We start from the raw sequence: 22,569 nt of genomic DNA on the forward strand, positions 1-22,569 counted from the left end.
GAAGCAAATGGGCACTGACAGTTCTGTTATTTAGTTATTTCTGCTCCTACCACAGCTTTTCTCCCATCCCCGCTTTTGATTTTTGTTGTCTTTTGTGGCACTCTTCAGGATGAGAAGGAAGAGGAAAAAAAAGAAACAAAAACAGAAAAAAAAAATAATCTCCTCATTTATAGAAATTGTACAAAACCCAACAGTATTCCTAACAAGACCACTCTGAAGTTTTATGGACTTGCAGATCTTTGTTTGCTGGTGAGGAAATGGATTTTTCACTGCAGACCATGAGCAACTATCTTATTGCCCTCATACATATAAACTGTGGCAGAGTCCATGACCTCAGTGTTGCCGCAGTGATCATCTCACTGCTTTGATTAACGGAAGGACCGGTAAGTTGATGTCCTGAAATCAATGAAACTCAAGTCAATGAGAAAAAGAAGTGGCCCAATAGCAGACACACCATTCATTCCTCTTGGATAGCAGTGCCCTCAGTATTGCACCTTGTTTGGTTGGAGGAGAGCAGATCCCTGCCTTCATTCAACATCCACACTTGCTCCACCAAGTTAGTAGATTTTTTTTGACAGAACAGAAACCTGAAGTCTAGGAAGCACCTACCTTATATGCCCACTGTATTCTTCCCTAAGCATTTTTTCTACTCCTAAGTTTTATCAGACTGGTCCCTATCCCTGGGTTATATTGAGTCAGCATCCAGCCCAGGACCCTACCCCAAAACACAGGCTGCAGAGGCTCACAGAGCCCAAGTCCCAGAGCAGGGGTCAACAATCCCAGTCCACCCTCCCCTTGCCCCTGGCTATCAGCCAGCAGGGCACTGGGAACTTACCCAACCAGAGGTTGCATCTACATCAAATATATTTAAAAGCCACCATCAGATCTATTCTTCAGAAATCCATTTAGTTCTGTTTTGAATCTGTCTATACCCCTGGCCTCCACAACAGCCCATAGCTAAGTGTTTCATTGTTTAACTGTTGGTTGTGTGAAAAAGTAGCTATTTAATTTTGTTTGAATCTTTCAATCTATCAGAGTTTTTAAAATAGGACAGAAAAAAACCCAAACAACTAGTTCTTAACTCTCTCATGAAATCAAGTTGAAGAAAAGGAAGCAGCTTGATTTGAGATGAGATCAGGCTTCTAGAAGGACTCTTTAAACTTTCCTAATTTAGTTTATTTAAGCCCAGTGAAATGAGCTATGTGAAAATAAACAAAAAAGTCTCAGGCTTTAAAGAATCAAAATTACCAGAAGCTTCTGCTACTAGAAAATTCCTCTATTACATATTTGGCAGCAAAGTGGCTGCATAGACAGATGACATGCCATTAGAGTCCATATAAGTAGCCACTAGGGAAAGCACCTGCTGCAATACAGAAGATGTTGTTAGAAATACAAAGATCTGATTGAAAAGCAATTTATATTCCAAGCAAATGCATAATAAGAGAAGATATGCTACCCCATGTAGAGCTTCCTGCAGAGGAAAGTGACACACAATAGAAAGTAGTTAATCCTGTGGAAATAATTAAACAAGATAGAGGGGGAAATATATTTTAGAATATACAGTGCTTAGCCAAGACATGGTTGATTCAGCTTTATGAAAAGAGATTTAGTCCTTTTGGTCACAGAGTCTTGCAATTTAGAAAAATTCTTTAAATTAAGAAATAGAGGGATACTGAATCTAATTCAGAAATGAGATCCTGCTATTTCAGTGACTGCAGCTGCCTATTGCTGAGTAAAATGAGCATGAGCAAGAAATTCTTGTTTTTTTCAGAATAAATATTACTGCCTTCCTCTCCTAGACATCCCTGTTTCGGAGAGAAATGGGAACAGAGAGAGCAAATGCTCTTAGATTCACTTTTTTATACCAATAAAAACCCCATGAATTTGAAGTCAGCCTGTGCTTTCTGCCCTATTTCTTCCCTCCCCTGGATGTTAACAGAAGGAATACTATTAAAGCTGGCAGGAGACTGAGTCAGACCCTGGAGTTATATATGGAGAACTGGGACAGTGATGAAGAAAAGAGGTAAGATTGTCTGATTTGTGCTGCTCGACATATAGCCAACAGAGGGCAAAACCCAAGCTGGAAAAGGACAGGGCAGAAAATCTTATGACCTTTGACAAGTTGAGCACCTCCTTTCTCCTGGTAGAAGAGAAATAACTGACAGCTGTGTATAGGGATAGACCTTAGGAAAAATTAACAACTGACATGATCCTGGTAAGACTGGGACTTCCTTTCAAGAAGCATTGTTTGCCCACGGCTCTTCTTATCCCCTATCCTGCTCTGGTAGAGTTATGTATCTGTACCATGTGGCCAGGGCATGTGGTTACACTAATGTGATAAACCAATGTTTAAATCTAAGATGTAACTTCTGATTGTAGTGGATGCAGGAACAGATAAGACAAGAAGATGCAAATATTGAAGCAGAAAGAGTTTCTTGATGTATTCTGCACTGCACCTATCCTCTAAGGCTTGAAGAAATATCGAGGCAAAGCACGGGAACTGAGAAGTTTCACTGACAAGTATGTTCATTTTTTTGTCCTCACAAATCTGCTTCTCACTTCTTAGTCTGTGCATGTTTATGTTATCTAGAAGTGTAGTCTCGAGGCTAGTGTTTTATTTATCTTCCCTTGTCACTGAGTCCCTGAAGGGTAAAACCACACAGCCTTGTAAGGGTGAAGCTCTGGGCAAGACTGCAGGAGCTGGCAATGGGATAAATTATGTGCCTTATGGTCTTGGGACCTGCAGCTGCACTGTACCCTGTGAAAGCATGATGGCATTGATATTTCTCCCTTAGGAACTGGAAAACCATGTACAGAGCCAGGATGTTGGCTGGGCACAGCAGAACTGAAGGATTTGTCTCATGCTCAGCCCCGTGGCACCGCTCTGGTGCTTGGCTGCAGGGGGGATTGTGCCTGTTTCTAAGGTCTGATGCACAGCTCAATACCACAATTTTAGTGGTCACTGATGAGGTCCTGAATACCAGCTCAGAACTGAGTTTTCAAATAACTGACTGCAGGTTCTTTACCTCCAAGTGCTTTTGCGAACAGAAGAAAGAAAAATTCTTCAAAATGATAACAGCAAGAATCTGACTGCAATCTGCAAGTCAGATAGCAACACAAAGAGCATTTCATCTCCTTTGTGATTAAGAGTGAGCCTGACACATGGAAAACAACCAGACCACACAGACAAAGGAACATTGAAAATAATAACCTTTAAAGAAGCACATCTGAAAAAAATAACTCTTCCGATGTTTAAATTTGACTAGTGAGTACAGGTGCCAAATGCATTTCAGGAATAGCTCAGCAATGACTGAGTACAACATTTAATTAAGTGATTATATAATCAACCCTCTGTTTTATGAAGCAATAATTCAATTCCCTAGTGAGTAAGCTAGGAGGCTGAAGGTCAGGCAGTTTATCACAATGAAGGAATCTGATTACTGCTGAGGAAAACATAAGGACGGTGATGTTATTGTTAAAATACTTGCTTAATTAATATAAAATTAATAACTCTATTTAATAAGTCTTTATAGCAACACATAGCCTGCCAGAAAGATAGTGCTTTCTCCATTTTCCATGTGGAAGTGGTGGTTATTTATGGCCACACAGAATGTGCGGGAAGTTAATGATGTCACACAGTCAATTTATTGGGGATAAAATTACAAGAGTCATTTTATCAGGGAATTATATAGTTCTCCTCCTGGAGTGTAAGTAGACAAGAGACCCCACTTACGCTGTAAAAGAGAGATCAGACAAGGTAACTACATTGCTGGAAAGCTTTACACTGGATTATTAACAAAAATTCCACTAAATCAGAGGTTCTAGCCCCATTGAGCTGTGGCTTCATATACACACAATGTATGGTCAGGGAGATCTCATCAGCAGTTGGTGAAAATGCATATATTATCAACAATACATATGAAGTTGTACCAGCCACAAGACTTGCTCAGAGAGTAAGCAATGCCTTGTGCAAACAGGGTACCAGAAGAAGGTAGGGAATGAATCGCGTTCATTTATGCATGTTGGATTTTGTGTACAGTTCTGTTTAGATTATTTTAGTAAAAATTTCAGCGAGTCAAAGTAGGAATTAAGCATAGAGGGTACTTTTGAAAGACATTCAGAGTAATGTGGATGGAAGAATGATTACTGTATATGAAGGATCAGAACCACAGGAAAAGCAAAAGGAGAAAAGAGCAAAAGGAGCACGAATTTTGGTAATCAGCTGGGTATAGGGACAGAACAAGTTTAAAAGGAAAAGAGATTCAGTGACCAGGGCAATTAACATACCCAATTGCGGTCTTCAGAGCTGAGTGAATAATGACTTTAGGAGGGTGTAAAACCTCCTTTTCACTGCTGCTATTGCATTTGCAGAGGATCAGGAAATCCATGTGCAGACCCAGCATTTCTGAAAGGCACCTGAGGTGTCCCACCTGCTATAAGATCTCTGGATATAAAGAAAGAAAACTAAAAATCAAAAGAGTCTGAGAGTTAAATTTAGCCTATTGCAGTAAATTCTACTTTTATTGTGTCACTAGGATATTAGGGGCTCTATTATATGCTGGGTTCCCAGGATGGACAGTTCAATGGACTGCATATCATGTAATCATTGATTTGGTGCCTTGAAATAGAGATTATAGGGAAAGCTACTGGGGAAAATAGCAGTAATAGAGACTGAGACTGGTTACTAGAATGAGGACAAAAACTATTAGGTTGCAATAATTTCATAGGAAAGTGTTCTTAAGTGAGGGAAAAGGAGTTTATGTTCCATGTAGAAGAATCCCTGCAGAACAGTTTCAGCTTATTAGTACTAAATTAACCACAGCAAATGAGTGCCACTATTGTCAATGACCTGGCAGTTTATAAGCACACTGGGGCTCAGTTTTAAACTAGTTCACACACATAATGAAAGTGAGATGGAAGATGAAAGCAAGGAAATCCACCCAGAAGTCGCAGCTCCAAATGCTGCTGTAGAAGGGTGGGTGTTCTCAAGGGTGTGCACATAGGTACAATGAGATTTGTCTTGCTTCTGGAGGGTGACCACTGACACTGAAATATGAGGTTTGAATAGAGCAGTGGTAGCCCTTAACAGAGAAATCATCACTATGTACAAGTTGCTAAACAAGATAAAATTTAACTCTTCTGAAAGAGACAAGTCAGGAAAGGGATTTAAAAGTGGGAAAGCACTAACATAAAGTGATGTGGGGGAATGACCTAGTGAATAGGACAGGCCCTTTAGACTTATCAAAACACAGAGTTATTAAGTTTGGGAAAGACCTCTAAGATCATCAAGTTCAGCTGTCAACCTAGAACCACTACCACGCTCAGTGCTAATCCATGTCCTCAAGGGCCATATCCATACATTGTTTCTGAACACTTCTAGGGATAATGACTCAAACACTTCACTGGACAGCCTGTTTCAATGCTTGACAACCCTTTCCATGAAGAAAGTTTTCCTAATACCTAATCTAACCTCCCCTGGTGCAACTTGAGGCCATTTCCTCTCATCCTGTCACTTTGTGCCACAACACAGCCCAGGATTTCCCTGTGTTGTGTCCCAGAGAGGCCCTACACAGAGTTAGTCTCTGCTGTGCATGCCCATGCCAGGGCTACAGGACAAGCTCATGGACTGGTCAGCTGGACCATCCTTTAAGTCAGGGGCATCACAACTCCCATCACTCTAGAGTTTGAAGCCATGCTGCAATAGAATTACTGTCCTGCAAGTTATGGCCTGTGATGGGTGCTCTACTAGCTTCTTTCATGTAAGTGTAGTAAACCTGATGGGTAGATCACCAGGCAGGATGACCCCACAGCCCTTGGTCAAAACAGCCCATATGGTCTTGTCCCTCCATGTCTACCTGTAATGCCATATCTTTGTACCCATCCTCAGCCAGAGAGGTGGCTGGACAGCATGCTTCTTCATCTGGTGAAGAACAGCTGCCACACACTACTGCTTAGAAAAAGAAAGGTAATTTATTTTCTACACAGTGTGTTGCAACATTCTCTGATGAGACTTTTTGGGTTGTGCCGATAATCACAGTACGGTCCCCTTCATCTAAGGTCCATTGCCAGTGTCGATTAAACTCCGAGTTTAATGAATCTACACTTGAAGTTTGGATGTTCATAGGACTTCAGATGTCAAACTGGCAACCAAATAGCCAAAACCAGAAATGGTAGGAGGCCACAGGCAACATAGAACAGATTCTGATGCCAGTTTCCAGGATATATAAACAAGGTAAATATTAACCTACAAAGACAAATATTAACCTATTAGCCAGGCTCTCAATCAACTCTTGATATGCCAACATCAGATATCAAAGAGTGTTAGATACTTTTATGCCCTTCTTTGGCATTTTTACACTTCAGCATTTTCCTTCTCGAAAGTTTTACAAAAGCTCTGAATTTTTAACTCAGATTTTAAAATGCACCGAGCTTCCCAGATAAGACGTCTAACAATGTTAACGATGGCTGGTTTCAGAACTCCCAGTAGAATTTGCATGCAATTAATGTTCTCCTCCTCTGAACAGAAACCTAGAGGTTTGCAAAACACGCCATATGTTTGTCAGTTTGCCAATGAATCAAGATGTTTTTGCAGCCTTCAGAGTTTCAATAATTAATGGTAATGTCTAAAACCTAAATCACAGTGCAGAGGCTCAGAACAGAACTTTTGCCATGTCCAGTGTTGTTCAGCATCATCAGAGTGAGACATTTCAGGTGAGAAATAGAAAGTTTGTACTAACTTCCCTACCTGATCTCCTAGACCATCATCATTACTCCTTCCAAGATATCTGACTGGATTCCTACAAAAGGCTTACTTATTATGGAAAGTAATGCTATTACCGCAGCCCAGGCTTTGGTCTCAAACACCTGAATGTTCAATGCTCCAGCATGATCTGCTGGTTGATCTTGGTGAATAAAAGACATCTAATGGTTTACAGGTCTGAAAATATACTTTATTCTCAGCAAGTGGCTGGTTATTTGCATTAACAGACTATTAGCAACCAGTTAATACAATAAAGTTAGGAAAACAAAATAAATCAGTTACATTTTAAAATTGTGTTCACAAGCAGGAGGGCTAATTTTTATAAAGCATGTTTTTACAATTATTATTTTTAAACATAACTGCTTGAAAGACCAATAGAGAAGAGAATACTTAATGTTAATACCTCATATGCTTCTTTTCTTCACCCTTGGGTAAATCATCTGAGACCTCCTCTGCTTCCACACTTGTGCATGAGCAATCCTGCTCTGGCTGTGAATTTAAGAGTAGGTTTCTTTTCTTTGAGGCAATGATTTTGTTTTTGCTAGGCTGTTAAAAGTCTTTTCCTTTATTGATTCCCAGCTGATCTGATCTATTTCAATGTTTTTCCCCAGATAGATCTAAATTTGCAGTTCAAAATGACTAATAAAGGAGAAGGAAATTCCTTAACTATCTATAAGACACTGGACTGCTTCCCCTCCTTTTTCCCCTCCAGAGCAGAACTACTCAGGAAGTATTTTAATAACAATTATAATGTTACCTGTGTTTCTACTTCAGAATTTTAAACATCACTTGAAACGGGTTATTTTTAAACTCGGCTAGTATCACGCTCATTTTAATATTAATCATTAAATGGCTAATTTGTACAATTGATGAATTTAATTTATATCTAGCCTGCCATACAAGTTAGCAGTTCTCAGGATCAGCATATTTTTAATTAAGCTGTGGATTTTTCTCAAGTGTACCACAGTAATGCTGGTGTCATGTTGATAGGAGAGAATATGTGCTTTCAGACTTATTAGTTTTAATAATACTTTACAACCTGCCCCTGCACAGAGTATGGAGTACACTAAAAATATTCAGAATAATTCCTTCAAGAATCAACCAGTTGCTCCTGCCTGACAGAGGCATGGGATATACCAGTACCATTTGGACCACTATCATCCTTTCAACTTCCGGGGCAAAAACAGTCCCTAACAGCATGCAGCATGATATGCAGAACTGCCAGGAGATTTTCTGGAAAACAGAGGAATTCAAACCCTATCATGAGAACTATGTCACACACTAAGGGATCATAGGCATTTCATTATGTGATCCTCTTTAATTTTAAAGATGATATTGTCAGCAGCAGCAAAAAAAAGTTTCTGGATTAAGCCATCTCTGAATATTTCTGCATTTCCTATTAAACAGTGACTGGCTTGCAGTGCATTCTTTATGAAATTGATGTAGCATCACTAAACGGACTGCCCAGCACAAAGGCTTGAACCAACACAGTTTATTTCAGTCTGAAGTTAGCAGTAGAAATCCTGGTACAGATAACATCTAAATCCTATTAAGCCTCAATTCGAGACAACACTATTGAGATACAACCTTGGCAGCAGCAAACACAAGGGTTTCCTTTAAAGATTCACTGTCTGTTTTGTAAAAGCTATACCCAGTCCACCTCTACATGGTCATTTTAAACCAATTTTAATCTGAAAACTTTTGTTTTTCTTTTTGACACTCTGCTTTCCACCTCCATGAAAATAGTAATGAAAAATATCTCTCTTCCCTTAAGAAAAAGATGAATTTGGAAAAAAGCCCACTCCATGGTTACCTCAGAACTGAAAGGTTTTACTCTTCTAAGAAATGGGACCTATGAGCAATATCCCTGTCCAGTACCCAAGATTATTTTATCTGGAAATGCTGGTGCAGTGACTTCTGAGTACTGCAGGTTAAGTATCTCGTAAGCCCAGACTCCCACTTCCCATTGGAAAGCTCTCAGTTGCCTGCCCCATTTCAAACCTTCCTGCTCTTCTGCAACACAGTGGGTCCACCAGACAGGGGACCTTGCTGTCCATGGGACTCAGGCTGGGCAGGATGCCAGGCCTGCAGGGAAGGGTAGGGAAATGGAGAACTGGCACTAAAAACCCACAGGGAAGAGCTGAGCAGAAAAATTCTGACAAAAACCAATTTTCCATTAAAAATTGCTCATTCAGGAAAAGGAATGGTGATATTCACTCACCCTGCAGGGGCTCCAGCAGAGCACCGTCTGCTTTCCTGTCGGCTCACCCTCTCCCCTCCTCTCTCTGCTAAACCTAGCAGTCATCAAAATCCTGCAGGCTGAAAAAACTTCACGTTTCCCAGAAGGGGACCATGAGCTCAAAAACACTTGTGGCTGCAGGTCATCAACCAGGACTCACAGAGTGCAGAGCTGGGTCCCACAGTAGGAAGCAGCGGAAGAGGTACCTCACTGATATCAGAACTTGAACTCCCCCAGTGATGTTGCCTTCTGAAAGCCTTGAAGTGAGACATTTTAGATAGTTTTATAATAGCTTCCTTTAAGAAAATCCCTGCTGAGGGGAATGTAAGAAGTTGTTTGAGGGTTTTTTTGGTCTGAATTTCCCAGAGAACAAACAGTCTAGCTTTAGTCTGGATTCAAACAGGAAAATATTTTTCAAAGTACTTTTTTTATTTTAAATCAAGTTAAAGTTTATAATATCAACTCTACAATCACAGCTGAAATTTTCTATGGGAGCAGAGAGAGAACAGATGCAATTGAACATGAAGACATCTGATAATTTCTCCTATATGGAGAAATCTTTCGTTGTTCTACAATTGCCATTTGGACCTTTAGGTCCTCCTTTTCTAATCCCCTCTGCATGAGAACCACTTATAGGATAAGGGAGTAAAAAGACAATACCTACACCAGAATGTCTGCCTGCCACAACAACCCCTCAAAGTTCTGGGTAGCCACAACCATAACCCTGCTTTAAACCTTATAGGCAGGTCTGATCCAGGCCTTCAGCTAGTTAGAGAAGAAGTGAAGTGAGAGAAGTTGGAAGTGAATTGCAGAAATGACCTGAACGTACTTTGATAACTGGTCCACAAGATCTACCCATCCCACATCCTCTGAATTCTGCAAGCAACACCCCTCAAAATTTTTCCTCCATGTCCTTGTTGGTGTTTGAGAATTATCAGGGCTCAGTAGTACAGCTTAGGAATTCAAACAGAAAACAGTGCACTCTTGAGGAAGAACTGGGAGAACTAAGTGTACAAACCCTTACTGACTCTCACTATCTGATGAAGGCACAAAAAATGAGCAAAGAGAGGCAGATTTTCATATTGTCACAATGAGAGGAATAGAAAACTTGCTCTCTGCATCTTAAAAGCTCAAAGAAATGCCACCACCCTGAAGAATGCTCTTATACATGCTAAGTGCAAGAACATATTTTGCAATGACACACACAGGACTGGACCAAGAGCTTGGGAAGTACCTCTGCACCTGCTGCAGTAAGAGCAGGCAATTGTGTCACTCTGTGTGGTGCTGCCAATGGTCAGCAAAACGGCCAGGCTGCTGCAGAGACTCTCAGGACAGGGGAGACCAAGCACTTCACTTTATCAGGGAAGGCAGTGAAGGAACCTGCTGCTGACTCCTTTATGGGAGCAGCATGATGTTCCTAGGGGAGTGAGAACAGCAGGCGAGGAGGAGGAGGCCCTCCAGAGCATCTTCCAACAGCAATGACTGCTGCCATGGCAACAGCAGCTATGTGGGAGAGGAGGAGAGAGGCACCAGCTGTGGCTGGGTGATTGTTTTTCCCTTATTTTCAGCAGAACTGCTCATCACTGTGTTGCTGTGTTTGAAGGACGAAAGGGCAGATGTCCCTCCACCAGCAGTACCACCTGGGCAGATCTGCCCATGGACTGCGGGTACCTATGCACCATTCTGAGCACAGGGTGCTCCCAGTCCCCACTAGACCCTGAGCTCCCTTGCACTATTTTCACTCATTTAACACAATTCCTCCTTGCTTTCTGTAGATGTGAGATAAAAGAATACCTTAAGTGCCCCCAGAGTGGAAATCTGCTAACTACAGGCACAGTCTGCTCTCAGCTGCATCAACATGGACTCCTGTAGCTTCATTCCTACTCCAGATTTAGTTTCTTATAACAAAACCATTCTGCCCTGGAGCTTCTTGGATCAAACTCTGCCCCTGGCATGACACCTCTGATCCTAGCCACAACTGCCTAAGGAGTGTGCTAAGACATGCTTCATCCATTCTCTAAGGCACCTGCAGAAGGTAAGTTATCCACAGATAAGGAGGCCACTCATGTTCTGGAAATGCAAGCCCTTGGCATCAGATAGGATAAATTGCCCTCTGAGGGCAACAGGGAGCCACTACTCAACCAAATTAAAGTGCAATATTCAAAGCCTAATGTTTGATGAAGTGACTCTCATCTGCAGAGTAATGTTGCCTACAGACCTACTGAGTCTCATTCATCTCACACAATTTACTCCCATTTCTTGCTCCCTGCAGCTGAGTCAATGGCTCACATTTTCAGGGATGTGCTACAGCCTCTCATCTGCTTGGGGACCCCATGGAAAACACAGCTAAATATGGCCCTGCTTCCTCATTGCAATATGCCAGTTTTAAAATACAATGTGTTTTTCCCAGACAGAAATTATCTGAGCAATGTGATTAGCAATCGTACCTATAGGGCACATTCTGAACTCCAGTTATGGCATGATTGCCCAGAGAGTCCATTGAAACTGAAATAATCCATTTCAGTACATTTACCAATTATCATGCAAGGATGAGTAAGAAACAATTTGCTGTTTAAAATCAGCAAATGAAATCAAGACAACTTTCATCTTTATGAGTTTCATTTGATTTTCCTGTACTCCAGATGAACTCCCACCCCCCAAACCAGAAGTCACAAGTGATTAACATATATATATTCTACTGAAAGGCACCAAGGGCACTAAATTAAATCTGCAGTGCTCTCTCTCACTCAACCACATACATAAATGGTCTGGAAGCCTGTGCAAGGCTTCCTACTGAAGTGAGATTGCCAGCCAGTCTAAAAGCTATTAGTGCTGGTTAGAGAGTCGCAGAATGATTTAGCAGAATTTTAAATGATTGCTGCAGCAGCATGCTCCACACTGGAGACCGGACACTGTTCTTGGAAATGCTTTTGGAAAAAGCTTGTGATTTAAAGTTGTTTGACAGATCTCTTGGTGTTTGGTTTTTTTGGGGTTTTTTTAAGGATCCTACTCAGGCACATGCACACTTATCTTTTCATGATTTGCCACCAAACTTCCTGTATTGAAGCCTGATCATGTGTAATGCAAATGCTGCTCATTTCAACCCTTCCTGCCTTCCTGTAATTATCCATGCCAGCAGTTGCTGCGCAAATGAATGTTTTTAAGAAGGGTCACGGGTCTACTAACATATCAAAGGGCAATTCCAGTAATGAGTGACAGTTGTACATCATTTAATACTGCACTGACTTGAGGCCTGGGTCTAACTAAAGGCTATGAGAGAGTAGGATTTTGCCCGATCCTGGTAACCTCAGTCATCATCTTGACAAGGACTTTACCTCATCCAGTCACTTAGGTTAAGAAGAAACCTTTTTTCTTTTGAATGATGACAGAATTGTCTGTGTTGGGAAAGCCTTCTTATTTTCCAACATAAGCGGCTGGACCTCCAGCAGAATCGTCTCTATGCAGCTTGTGCTAGCCAGTGCACTGCTACAGGTTTTCTCTTCCTAAGTTCAGGTTTGGGCAAATGTGAATCTGGGAATGCACAGCAACAGGAAAATATGAGAGTTACTTGGAAGACTTATGATTTGCCTGCACGAATCCAAGCAGAGGTGAAAGAAAGCTTGTATACTATAGAAAGACATTTTTACCTCTTCTCACTTGCCTTTGTGAGAAGATTTACATAGAACACTTATCTATTTAGCTGATGTTTCCTTGCCTGGTTTTAGAACTATATAAATTGCCAGGACTTGAAACTATAAACTCAATTGATCAAGAACTACAATGTCTCAAACACAGAGAAACGCTAATGTTGATTCCCCAGACTCCATAAGCCTTCAGCACTTAGTAAGGGCAAGACTTTCCTGAGTGTTCCTCCATGTCAATTCTGCCAACCAGCAAGATCTTATTCCACAAAACACAAGCCTTTGTAATGATGAATACTGAGGTTGTTACTCGGATGGAACATCCACTGTCAAATGGTGAAGTCTGTTTCATGGTCATCTTCTGGTTGGTACAGGTCCATCCCCAGACCATCTTCCACTCCTCCCTCCTGTTGTAACACACACCTCTGCCTCATTTCCCACCTTTGTCTTTCAATGTTGAGGATGTCCTTGCCTGCATATGATCCACCAGGATGGTCAACAACTCACAGAAGATTGATATTGTGGGTTTGTTGTGGGAAGAAGAAGAAAACCAGTTTTTCAAATCTGGGGTTTTTTCCTAGCTTTATACGTAGCCCACAGAACCCAGATTGGCAGATACTTTCCTCCCTTTTCAGCATGAAAAGTATTTTCATTGTGAAGCCCAATCTCAGAGGAATGCCATGAGGTGTTACAACATCATTAGGAAGTTGTTGGTAAAAGCCATATAAAAGACATTGAGCTATAGCCACCAACCACCACAGTAAACTGACAGACTTTCAAGGGCGTTGGACCTGACCCTTAGAAAGCACTAAGCATGGGAATACATAATTCCCCAATAAATCCTCAGTCTCCAAAAGGCATGTGTTTTTTGTGGGGGGGAAAATTTGGAGAGTGCTATGATGAGCAGTGATGATATCTAAAGCTTCCCTGTCTGCTAGTATCATCTTTCATACAGAGCAGGATTGCACCAGAGCTTCCCCTTACCAGCTTACATGCTAAACATGGTCAGCCTTCTCAGAGGATTCACTGTCCTTTGTCAAGACCAGAGAAGTCCATCACAGTCTAAAATCAAATACCTGCTCTTTACTTCAAGTGCACCGAAAGTCCTGGCACTCCATCAATTGTCAGAGTTATTCAAATGCAATCCAAAAACTCAATAAATTCTGTATGTTTTTCTTTCCCATTTTGGCTTCCAGTCAGGTTTGGGACTGATGCCTGGCATCCCTACCCTGAGCTGAAGGGATGGTGCAAGCTTCCCTGGTCCAGCACTGTTGCTCACCCACTGACCCACAGCGAGCAATGGGCCAGCTGTTCCAGAGCTTTTCACAGTTCAAACTATGTCTCAGGGCTGGTTTTGGCTTAGCTCCAATTTCACATTTTCTGGCTTGGTCAAGTCATTATTTCATTCTCCTTGTTATTCTCTGCTCCTTTCCTTGATACCATGCCACAAGGGTTTTTGTCTCAAGGCCAAAGACAACTACACAGACACTTCTGAACCCCTGATAGGGGGAATGTAATAGCCATCCTAGGGATCTGTCTGACATTAGTCAGAAAACTTCCTTGTTGAAGCACACAAACATGATTTTCAAGGAGCTGATGAGAATAGGACTCCACATTTTTAAATCTCATGCAATAGTGAGAGTTCTCTTTCACATTCCTGGAACTATAGAGATGTGCCAGCTTTTGGTGGGCCTGACCTAGCAGTCAGAAAGAGAAAAAAAAGCCCACCAAATATATTTTCAAGATGTAAGGATCAAATCTCCATAACTAAATTCACTGACAATTGGAAACAGGGCATAAACAGAGCTACTGTGTCTTAAAGGAGAGAACATATTTTCTTGTGTGCCTGCTATGGCCTGTGAATAAACTCAGCTATATTTAATATTTTCTGGGTTAGATTTCTGCAAATTTGAGTGGAAATAGCAAATCCTGGTCCAGGGCCCAAGGTGCAGCAGGCAGAAGGATGGATGAAGAAATGTGAGGAGAGGTCCATAACAGAGAACACTTAGGGAAAAAAAAAAAAAAGAAAAAGTTGCAAGAACAAACCACCTCAAAGCTCGGAAAAGCTGATTTTGTAATCAGTTACAGAGAGACCAATTTCTACACACATGCATACACACATAGATGTGAGACTATAAGAAGCTGTAGGAAAGCACTGACTTGTGTTTCTACTGGTGCAGAGTATGCATCTTTTGAATGGAGAGGGGATTCTGCTTCTGCTGGGAATATGTTAAGTCTGTGTAACACGTAGGTACCATTTTAGTGTATCTTTGTTAGCTCCCCTTCTCCCTTCCCCACACACACACCTCTTATATGCTGAGCACAGCATCATTTGATATGGAATACCCCTTTGGTCAGCTGGGGTCGGCTGTCAAGGCTATGTCACCTCTCAGCTCCTTGTGCAGCCCTAGCTTGCTCGCTGGTGGGGTGGTGTGAGGAGGAATAAGGGCCTCGATGCTGTGCAGGCACTGCTTAGCAGTAACTAAAACATCCCTCTGTTATCAACACTTTTTTTTCATCACAAATACAAATCATAGTACCATACAAGCTATTGAGGAGAAAATTAACTGTATTGCATCCAAAACCAGAACACAATGGCTCCTGAACTAATAGAGTTTGTTTGCTTGGGTTGGTTTTTGAGGGGTTTTTTTTGGAGGGGTGGCTATAATTGGTTTTTATTGTTTTTTTTTCCTCCAGCCATACAGTTATTTAGTTTTTCTGAACTCTTACTCTTGATTGTCATGTTTCTGTAGTCATCCCCTATTTGACAGACACAGACAGATACCAGCCAGCTCTCGTTCAAGCACACAAGGTAGGAGGGAGGAAAGGATCAACCACAAAAGCCTCACACTCCTGGCAATAATTTCACACCTCTCTTGAATCCCAGTGGGAAACAGAGTCCCTGCTTCATGGCCCATGAAGGGAACAGGGTTATCAAGGTGAAGCCAGGCACCAGCACTGTAGGTCTCCAGGGTTAGGAGAGGCAAGTTTCACACTACTTTACTATGGAGACGGATGTGAGAAGGAACAATTAATAGATCTACCACCTTCTGATTTCCCACTGAGCCACACATCACACAGTAGAGCTGATAGAAAACCCTGAGGGGCTGCAGAGGGTTTCAGATTGAAAAATATTTCAATGGGTATAAAATTCCTGAACCAATCAAGCTGCAAAAGCTCTGCTGCTTTTTCAAACCCTGGTCTCTTATCTCCGAACAGTCCTTCTGAAAATTTCTTTTGTACTTTCCACAGCCTACTGCAAAAATGAAGATTATTTATTTATTTATTTATTTATTTTTACCAGAGCAGCATCAACTACATGGTTGAGATTTAGCTATCAGACCTTTTTTATGGACAATGTAGTAGAGCTGTCAACAAGAACAGATGTGTGGGAGGGTTGAAGAAAAGGCCAGGCACCTAATGCAAGAAATATTTAGGTCCTTTCCCATGAGTAAAGCCTGAAATCTCTTAGACAGTTCACAGGCAGTGTTGTTCACAAGAAACTATGTGCATACCGAACAGAGCAGAAGGCTTCAGAAGGCTGATCAGCGAATCACACAGCCACAGTAACTACTGCCTATTTTTTGTCTCATGCACGTACACGCTCAAAGCAGGGCTGGGAAGGATATCTAAAAAACTGCTGCTGCTGCCAGCTTCATTAAATAAAACACATCTTCTTTGGAAAAAAAAAGGAACAGAAATGTCATTTGCTGACATTGTCATTCCCTGCTGCCCAGTAAATAAACATAACATCTATTTGTCACCATGGAAACATCTTGCATGATCCAAACTATGCAAAGGAGAGGTATTTGAGAAACTCAGAAGACTGAGAAAATGAGCAAGTATCTAACCTAAAACTTCATGTTGTATCTCTTTGCACTTTGCTATTTTTTCTTTCCTCTCTCGAGTACAAGCATACTTACTTTAGAAAACACAGAACACGTTTTGGAGACAAAGCTTAACATTTGCTTAACATGCTGTACCTACTGTGCCTAGTGTTTTCTCCCTCTTCCCTGCCAGGGAGAGGTGTGTAAATAACTGCCTTATTTGTACATCTAAAAGGCACTTATTTCTCCAGGGACACTGCATTTATTCTTCTCATATTATGCATCAAAGTTAGAAAGGCATTGCCACAAGCAACATAAATGATGTATTGATTTACATCAACAAAGCTCAGCTTCTGCTCACATTGTGTAGGCAGTCACCTGGAGATGTGACAAACATGTCTCCTCCGTCCTGGGACCTGACCATCCTGCCTGCTTGGCCACAGATGCCGAGGTGGCCCCATGCTGGCTCCTCTAAGTCCCATAGAGATATGCCTTTCATTTACACAATATGTAAGTTACTTAGGACCTGGATACCTCCTTTTGCACTTCCCCTATAGCAGCTGTTGCAAGATCAAGGTGAAAACAGTCTATTCTGCTCGAGTCTTTCATCATAAGTGTTACGGTAAACTGCAGACATTGGAAGAACACTAAAGTTCATGTGAAAAGACATTCTTGTTACTAGGATTTTGAAGAGCTACAGACTTGGGAAGATGTGTCCTCCTGATACTCCATACTATCTCCTGAGACAAAGGAAATCAGAAGAGAAAACATTTGCATTAATGAGTACCTCTAGACAAAATAATTTGTTACTTATCTTAGACAGGAAGCCAGCATCACACCCAAGGATCACAATCTTCACAAAATGTGCATGTAAGCAACATCTCGAACATTTAATTTGGAAGTATTTGTGTTCCCTGGAATAGGAGACAGTGCAGCTCAGGGCGTTGGCAGCCAACCAGCATGATGACCGCAAACAGCATTTGCATTTCTACCTACAGTCCAGCTCAGAAAGTCAATAAGGTATGCTGTCTGAGCTGCTGAGGCAGCACAAGTTTGAAGAGAAAGCAGGAAACCAGCTTTAAAATGAAAGTGGTAAGAAAAGAAGGATTTGAGACCTAGAAGGGTCATCAGTTCAAATGCTTTTGCCCATTCTTCTACTATTTCCCTGTGGAAACAGTAGAGGTGTGCATATCCCATGCATAGAAAAAAATATCTTAACTGGACATGACCAAAAGCATTCTGATGCAGACAAGAGCCATTAAGTAATTCAATTGAATTCCAGAATGCTGGGAATGATCATAAGAAAAGACTTAGAAGGTTTTAACAGGTAAAAGGTCATCAGTTTATGAATATAAAGTCAATTTTCTGCCTTCATAAAATCTCAGCTCTTGAAACTGTTTACTCTTCCACAGAAATACAATGGAGCAGCATTTGACCTCAGAGCCAAACTTGAGATTTTCTGTTCTAATTTCTTTATTTTGGTGAGAAACAGCTCCTGGTATTCACCAGTGTCACAGAGCAGACGACTAATTTCTGCATAACTTCTCCTTTCTAGTTTTGATTTCTCTTTAGCCAAAGAACTGTCATTAATGTTAGAAAACGCTAGTGAATATCGATTTGTCTCACTCCTGCACCCTTCTTCTGAGCAGCCTTCTTCTGAGCAGCACAGGGACAATATCTGATTTCCTTTCAATTTTTTAGCAGTTTATGATTTCTCCTTGCAGCTGCAAGATCTTTTTTTAAACCTCACATGCATATGCACACACACACACACCCCCCTCTCCCAGCAAAACTGTTTTTCCTTCATCATCTTTCCACAGGCTTCCAGTGCTGGTCCCTCACATCTGAGGGTCCTCTCCCTGCCTGAGATACAGCCCAACCCATGCACCTACAAAAAAGCCAGAGCAAACCAGGCACAGGTTCTTGGAGGAGTATATGGAATTAGGGTTCATGCTCAGCTTTAGCATTTCTGCCTTCCTACATTTCTTCAGGTTTTTTTTAAGGTCCTCTCTTTCCCTCTCATCTCTCTATCATGCACTCTCCATTGATGCATCTCTTTGTCTTCTTTCCACAGATAGATATTTCTAACCAACTTTTATTTCTGTCATGCTGCTCTTCCTCTCTTCTTTTAGCAGTGTAATTTCTCCTCATGTCAAGTGACTTCTGCCTTTTCACCCACCTTATTTTTCCTAGGCTTGAGATTCTGCTCATACCAATGTACAACTGTGCAACTATCCATTGTCTTTAGTTAAGTAGTCTTGATTCTGTGAGAAAATAATTCACCTACATTGATGTCTCTAGTATCAAGCTTCAGCTATTGTTTTTCTTCTCAGGCCCATTGACACAATATAGTACATGCTCTAATAATACCTTTCCAACTGTTAACAATCACTTTTTTCCCCAAATACCAAGGATGGATAAAAGTTCCCATTCAGACACATTTTTTCAACACATATTTCCCAACATGCTGCCTTTATTTAGGAAAATATGCATTAATCCAAATAAATAATGGCATCCCATGGTATTGGCAATGAAAAAAATAGAAAAGACACAAACGTACAGAGGGTGGTATACTTTTGCATTGCTTTTCACTTGGGGGAAAAAAAAAAGTCTGACCTTTAAAAAAATCCCATTCCCTCCTACAGGTTGAAAATATAAAAATGGACATTTTTTTTCCATGTAATTTCTTGATGATCTGTGCAGACTTGGAAAGTCAGAGGCAGTATTGGTCAGATGCAGCTATGCTGATTGAACTTTGGCAAAAAGCTGGTGCAGCTTTTGATTTTGCTGTATTCAGTTTTGCGAAGCAATCTTGGCCCCTCATTTTCAGGAACATTAAAATTCACTGAGTTTAACTTTTTTTTTTATTAAAAAAGGAGAAATGACACAATTTTAGCCTGTGATTAGGAAGTAGTCTTTTATTTATAGACCCATTTGTTGCCTAAAAGCATTTCTTTTACATAATTGCTTCTTCAGACTGTTTGCTTATGTCGATCAGAAAACGTATTTTGGAAGATTAGGTCATTTGTATTTGTGTAAATCTGAGCAATAATTCAAATAAAGCAAGGTCAGTTTAAATGAATACCATATCTAGCACAGGGATAAACCTATTAAATTAAAATCACTGAACATAAGACTGTTGATGATGTACTTACAATGGAAAGTGTCACATGAAGATACTTTCTATTTACTAATTTATGTCAATGACACAAAGACGGGATGAAATTCTCTTTAAAGTTGAAAGGTGGTTAGTACATGTCAGAAGGTCAAATAGGAACTGATTTCCAGTTGGCAATAAGTTAATGTTACTTCTATCAGTCATAGTAAATAGTTAATACTTGATTCCTAATATAAAAAAAAAAAACAAACCAAAACCCCAAGAGTGGTAAACAACCCAGACAGTCAAACAAAGGAGCTGAGTTCATCTCAATGTTACATTTTAAGAATCTGAGTCAGAACTATTACATTTGTAGCATCTATTACTGGGTTTTTGAAACAATGTAATAATTCTGTCTGTAATATTGGAGTTTCAATCATTCATGGACAAAAGCATAATTTAAGATGTATACCTCAAGCCTGAAAACTTTACATAGGTGCTCGACTTCACATGTGAGAGTGGTTCTACTGAATGCAGCAGACCTGTAGTTCTCTTCTGCCCATGAGATGAGTTTTAGCTATCAGATCAGAATTTGTTGGTAATCATTACACTGAAGGACTGATTTTCAGATTGTTTGCAAAACATTTGTGTTTGAAATTTAGATACCTAAATTGCATAGTATTGCCTTTGTTTCTCCCATGGATGACTGAAATGGGAACTTATCCAGTGAAATTACGTCCATCCTCAGTGTTTCAGGAAAATACAGAAGTATATGCTTCAGCTAAAGAATGTACTCAAAGGCTTTGCTGAATGAGGCCCCGATGAATAGAGGGGAGCTGCACGATGGTCATTTTGATAAACATTCACCTCTGTTAAAACTAGAATATTTAAGAATTTTGTTATATGCACAGAAATCTTCCTGACCAGGAACGAGAACAAACAGAACTGGGGACCAGCTGTATCAAGAGCTTCCAACCAGACTTCTCACTCCTTGAAACTTTTAAGAGTGTGACACAGGGATATGTTTACAGTTGGTATGCTTGTCAGTTCATAAATCCTGGGGCAATTCCATGAGATATGAGTTCCACAGTCCCTTGGGTAATGGGGAAGGAATGAACAAAGAAATGAGGCCACAGATCAGGTGTCTGCTCCTGTTTATAAGCTGCTTGTCAGCATATTTTTTGTATGCATTTACATGTACATAGAAATACATATGCATGTAGAAAAAAACTGTACCCAGTGCACGGATGGAGGATCCCTGTTGGTACCACATTCACAGGACATAAAATTCCTGTTCTGATAGTACCTGTGTTGTCAAAATTGAGTTAACCCACTTTTTATCCTCTTTCTCACAACCTCAATGTTTAGGGAAGACTTCCTGATGTTTAGCACTGCAGGCTGGCCTTTGGCCCAAACCCAGTGTTCAGCAGCTGCTGCCTGGTGAGCCCACTCATGATGCAGCCATTTGAGCACCCTGGTACACGCTGGGTGGGATGTGGGGCACAGCACCACTCCATACTCTCTGATGGGCTGCAGATGTAACCATCCTGATTCATCATGCATCTCATTTTCTTTGTGATGCTATGGTTGTCTTTTTATGCAAACAGTCCTTCTTCACCTCCCAAGCCCCTGTAAAACCTCACAGTAGTTGGAAGATGACAGTATTCCCAATGCCGAGAGATGTTGCATCCAAAGAGGGGCTGGGGTTTTCCTACACTGGGTTAATCAAGAAGGGTTAAGTCATAATTTGTAAACAAAATTGAGTTTAAATAAATTTTCGTGATGCATTCTGCTTCAAGTATCCCCTCAAATGTATCACTTAAAGTTAGCATTAGAGGAAAATGCTATTAAGAGGGCATAAGGTAAACTCATTTAGTTGCTCAAATTGTATAACGCAATGAATTAATATGGTAATGCACCTTCAGAGACCAGAAGTAGATAATAGAGGTGAGCAGAGGTTTTCTAGCTTGGCTTCAGAAAGGCAAAAGTAATTTATCATTCTGTTGCAGTTTTGGAGGGTAGCATTTCTCATTTCTTCTGACTCTCCCTCTGTTACTCTCTTAGTTTCATTTTTAAAACATCCAGGTTTTGAGGTTTTTCTTTCTTTTTATTTCAGGTAGAGCTCCTATTGAATTCAGCCATACATAGCTTCCCCTGGAGAGGCAGCAAGCATCAGACACTTTTAATTTCAACTTTGTGCTTACAGGCTTTAAGGGGCTGCAGCAATCAAGGACTTGTCTCTCTCAGACCTTCAGCTCACTTCCCTAGCTAACATAAGCAAGGTATGGAAACAATAAAATAGTATATTTTCTTTTTTTGCTTCAGTTGTCAGGGTCAGGGAGAGACCGCAGCTATGATTGGTGGTTTATGAATAACCCTACTCCTTTTCTTTATGGCCACACAAATACGCATTATGTCTTTATTACTTTCGTGCATTGTCCTATATGGGCCTGTTTTTAATTAATAGAAAACAATGCCCTTTTGACCTTACCCCACAGGAAATACTGCCTCATTTATGCTAGCCATAAATTAAGCTAATACAGCCTGTGTGTCCAACATATTTCTCTCAGGTAACATTCACTCAAATATTGAACAGGGAGAGAAAAGAAGGGAAAACCTATTACTAAACCATTGGCATCAAGATGGACTGTGTATTTGTTAAAAGGCACATCTGAGAGAGAGAGAGACTTCATTGTGCCATAATAGTTGTGGGAAGTAGAGAAAAGCATCTGACACAATTGAAACAGAAGGAAATTTTAGCAATGCAAAATCTAGTTGCCCAGACAGGAATGTCGTCTGATGCTATACTGAGGCAAACATCTTCAAAGGAATTTAGTGGAGAACAAAAACCTTTACAATGGAGAATAAAAGATACTCTACAAATATATCATAATTAACCATAATAATTTGGTTGTATAATTAGATAATCTCTTTGTTTTTCCATTCGCTTTTTTAACTTCAAACAGTGCACAGCAGTAGCAATACAAAATATTTTACTTTGCCTT

The 22,569-nt window shown here is 40.6% G+C and overlaps 1 long non-coding RNA gene across 3 annotated transcripts in view; it reads left to right on the forward strand.

The window, feature by feature from the left end:
* The first annotated feature begins 1,646 nt into the window (after positions 1–1,646).
* Positions 1,647–22,569, forward strand: part of LOC135423961 (uncharacterized) — a 35,580-nt gene continuing 14,657 nt past the window's right edge. The window contains exons 1-3 of one of the 3 annotated variants that reach the window (XR_010435035.1): positions 1,647–2,023; positions 2,380–2,520; positions 21,681–21,846. This is a non-coding gene — a long non-coding RNA (uncharacterized LOC135423961). The remainder of the gene's footprint in view (positions 2,024–2,379; positions 2,521–21,680; positions 21,847–22,569) is intronic. The other 2 variants (XR_010435043.1, XR_010435042.1) reach the window with 2 other exon arrangements.

This window comes from Pseudopipra pipra, chromosome 1, assembly GCF_036250125.1.
Source record: "Pseudopipra pipra isolate bDixPip1 chromosome 1, bDixPip1.hap1, whole genome shotgun sequence".
Lineage (NCBI taxonomy): Eukaryota > Metazoa > Chordata > Aves > Passeriformes > Pipridae > Pseudopipra > Pseudopipra pipra.